The following is a 4,724-nucleotide window of genomic DNA, read 5'->3' on the forward strand; positions in this document are numbered from 1 at the left end:
TAGCCTAAAATATTTTTTTCTATTTGATATGTTATTTTATAAGGTATTGATAAAAATATATATATAAAAAGGACAAATAAAGCAATGATTGAGTTATGACTCGCATTTTAGCTCATTTCAGCTCAAGTAACTTTTGGACTGGTGATTCATTAACCCATATTCAGCTCAACTCGTTCATTTGTCACCTATATACCTGAAAGTAATGCTGAAGTTTAAAACGAAAAAAATTGGCAAGAAGATTATAACAGAATCAAACAACGCTTCTTGCAGTCCGTTCCTCTTGATCCCAATCACAAGAGAAAGCGCGACACAACAAAATAGAAGGATAAAAGTGCTTTCTTTGAATGCTTCAAGTGTTAATTCACGAAAACTTTTTTTCTTGACATAAGAAGAAGAAAAGTTGTTGTTTGAACCAAATGATTTTCGACGACAATAGAGATCGTTAGAATCTCCTAATATGCCAGAAGAATTATTGGTTTCAAGTGCATGAAATAGTTGTTGAAGGGTAAAAGATTGAGGATTTGATAATTCTTCTATACTAATTGAGAAGTAATTAGAGTTTATGGTGTTCTCATGAGTCATTGATCATGTGTGTGTAACAATTAATCTTGTATAATTTGTGTTATTTAAAGAGTTTGGTTAGGTGTTTGTGAAAGAGATGGAGGAATAAAGAAAAAGGTGTTTAGCTTTACACATCTCAATTAAGTAAGTTATAAGAGTATTTAAATTATATGTGTAGTGGGACAATATAATTTTTTTGAGAATTATATTGCTTATTAGGTAATTATAGGAAAGTTTCTTTGATAGTAAGTAGCATGATGTGATAGGTAAATATTGTTTAGACATAATATAGTTAAAAGTAATTAAAAATATGCTCTCTTTAATATATAGTTTAAAGTTTCAAGTGAGATTGTCACAGATTTCAACATGTAATTAACTAAAGCAGATGGAAGTCCCGCGAGTTCAAATTTCACCGCGCAATCCAAGAAAGCAAAAGATACTTTCCTGTGAAGAATCGAACCTACACAAGAAAGAGTGTTGAGACATAATATAATTAAGTAGTTAAAAGTTATATATATACTTTCCTTTTAACAGTTCAAACTTACAGAGCAGACTAAAGTTCAAATCTCATTGTCATATTTTTGCAAGTTTGACTAATGAAAAAGAATCAGATTCACGCATATAATAACATGTTCAAACATATATAATATGTATATATAAGTAATTAAAATTTTATTCTTTTTAACGGCTTAAATTTTAATACTCTAAAAGACTAAGAAGTTTACTAGAAAATGAAGTTTGAGGAAAAGTAGAATTTCTGTGAGCTTTCTCCAAAGACCAATGCTTACTAAGAATTAAAAAAGTGAAGTGAGGCATCAACATATACTTAATATAATTATTTCAAAACGACCAAGACAAATCCAGTTCAACTAATGTTGAAGAAAAAAAAAAGATTGAAAAATATCTCCATTTTAATTGAAAGGTCTTTATCAAATCCTACTCACTCTTTTTTTCTTTTTTGGGGGGGTGGGGGGTGGGGGTTCCTTTCCATGTTAGCACAATTGACACGAAAGGCGGCTGATGAGGACAGATCAAACAAGATTGGTAAGTTTCTGAAGAAGGGATGCGATATGCTAGGTAAATTTCATGTTAAAATAGAAAATAAAAAGTGAAGAGTATATGCACATGTTCACATTCGTCGTTCATAACTCTCATCCCCACCACCTCGCGGTTCTCCTACTCCCCCATCCCATCCACCTTCTTAATATTTGTAAATATAGTATTTCTTTTAAAATTATATATCGAGCATAAAAAAATAAATAAGAAATCCATTTATTTTTCTAAAAAATATTTTTCATTTCCTTCCAAAAAAAAAAAAAACATTGACAACGATATAAGCCTATGCTGCCGGTGATAACGACATTAATAACTCTTTTTTTTTCAATTTGCACAATACTTCTACATAGCAGAATTAATCTAAATAGTTGTCTAGTCGACTTAATAAACTAAAATAATCGAGAAATATATAATATATGTATAATTCATATAATATAGTGTGTGTATATATATATATAACAAGTGTATAATCTATGTTTACAATAAAAAAATAAAATATGTCCGACTATTTGTATAAAGATTCTAGATTCCTTGTATTCTAGAATTACTTTTTTGATACTAAATTAGAATATGGTGGACTCCTTCCTTGGCCTGGGGAAAATCTGGACATAAGATATTCTAACAAGATTTTCCAACATGTAGGTCCAATTCAATTTCTGGTTAAATTTTCTAATTTTCAAATACATTAATAATTTCCAAGAAACTTACATATAATAAAACAACAATTTTAAAGTTAGAAATTTGGGATTAAGTTAAAAAATACAGGGTCCACGTACACCCCAACTATGCATGAATTTTTTTAAGGGAATCTATGCGGATAAGTAAACATATACTAGTTAATTAGCTAACATAGCTATAGTTTGAATTACTTACGAGACAACTTAATTTTAGCTGTAATTACGCCACTTATACATATACATATACAAATTATGCATATATATATATATACACGATTCAGATACAATTAGCATATTTCCACTCTCTGCCCTCTCTCGCTCGCCTCTCTCGCTCGCCTCTCTCCTCCCTCTCCCAATCTCGCTCGCCTCTCTCCTCCCTCTCCAATCTCGCTTGCCATATATACAAATACATATGTATATTAGTTACATATATACAATTATCTCACAGATATACATATACAATTCGTCTCTCTCCACTCTCTGCCCTCTCTCCTCCCTCTCTCTCCCAATCTCACTCGTCTCTCTCCTCCCTCTCCCAATCTCGCTCGTTAGATATACAAATACATATGTATATTAGTTACATATATACAATTGTTTGACATATATACATATACAATTTAACAAATATACATATACAATTCGCCTCTCTACCCTCTCTCGCTCGCCTTTCTCCTCCATCTAACCTGTAGTTATGAATCGTAATTAACTAACTATAGCTATAGAGCATAATTAAATTATTTTTGAGTGGTTGTATGCGAAATTTCCACTTTCTTTTCATAATATTTCTTGTCTTTTCAGTGTTTGAACACCTGGTCAACTTTTGTTGATTAATTAAGTTACAGAATCTAGTCAATAAAGTGTAATTATAAAGAAATTAGTCGATTCAATATATAATTAGTTAATGTAACGTACTGATCATAAGACCACACATCATGAATGCTAAACAAATAGACTATTTAATTTATAACATATTTAATGTAATTTTATGGGTCTCTGAAGGATATCATACATATACGTAAAACCTTATTCCTTTCTCGTGAGAGACAGAAAAATTGTTTCTAATATATCAAAGCAATTAAAAAATAAAAATATAAAATACAGAAATAATAAAGTAGACATACTGAAAAATAGAAAAATCATTACATAGTATTCATAGAGAAAAAAACATTAATTAAAAATAGTTCATAAGTTGAATGGTGGAAATTTCGTGTCATGCATGTGCTTATGTCTGTTGACCTCAACAAATTTAATTAAAATTATATTACAAACTAAAAGACAAGGAAGGATATATAATTAATAATTATAAAGCATGCGTGTTAATGTCACAAGAGGAAAATGTGTGTAGACAAACCATATATTATATTATTATGGAAATTGTCTTAGCTAGTCATTAACTAGTCATGTATGGTCTCAAGTATAGCTAGCAAACATTATCATGTGGCGTCAAATGACGGTCATATCGTTTTGTTTTTTTTGGCCTAGGTAGTGGAGTGTCGTGTTTTGTTTTTCGCAAATTCAAATTTATTGATGTTTTATTATAATATTAGTTGAGTAATTTTCCTGGATAGTCACTCATGTTTGGAAATTATCTAAGAATATCATTTATGTTTGTTTTAGGACCACAATATCACCTAACCTTACCTCTTTTCCTCAAAATATACTTGACACAAAAAAAATATTATCTCTCTCCTAATAGGATGCCATGTCACATTATTCCTTTTTATTATTAACATTTTTTTAATTCCTTTTTTATTATTAACATTTTTTTAATTCCTTTTTTATTATTAACATTTTTTTAATTCCTTTTTTATTATTAACATTTTTTTAATTCCTTTTTTATTATTAACATTTTTTTAAATTTCTTTAAAGACATTATATCCTTTGTAGTTTGACAATATGGTTACCTTATTACTCTAATGAATTAAAATATCAACAAAAAGGGGAGTCCGAAGATAAAAGGGTCATTTTTTTCCTTCAAAAAACAAAAAGGGCACATAAAAAAAAAAATTGACAGCGATTTTCTCAAAAAAAAATCATAATTTCTTTAAAATCGTTGCTATAGCAGTGTTTTTATAAAAAAAATTAAAAGTAAAATCGCTGCTATAGCAGCGATTTTTTGTTAAGGAATTAAAAAAAACATAAAGAACAAGTTTTAAATTACATAAATTTCCGGCAGCAGCCATTTAAAAAAAAAACAAGTTTTTTAAAGAAAAAATCGTTGCCGAAGTAGCGATTTTCAGTTTTAATTTTCATTTAAATCGCTGAAAGGGTAAAGATTTTAAAAAAAAAAGCTTTTTATGAAAATCGCTGGCTTCAATTTTATTTATTTTTTATTAAATTCTCTGCAAGGGTAGGATAAAAAGCTTTTTATGAAAATCGCTGGCTGGCCTCAGTTTTAATTTTTATTAAATTCTCTGCAAGGGTAGGATT

The sequence above is a fragment of the Solanum tuberosum genome, unplaced genomic scaffold, assembly GCF_000226075.1.
Source record: "Solanum tuberosum cultivar DM 1-3 516 R44 unplaced genomic scaffold, SolTub_3.0 scf00076, whole genome shotgun sequence".
Taxonomy (NCBI): Eukaryota; Viridiplantae; Streptophyta; class Magnoliopsida; order Solanales; family Solanaceae; genus Solanum; species Solanum tuberosum.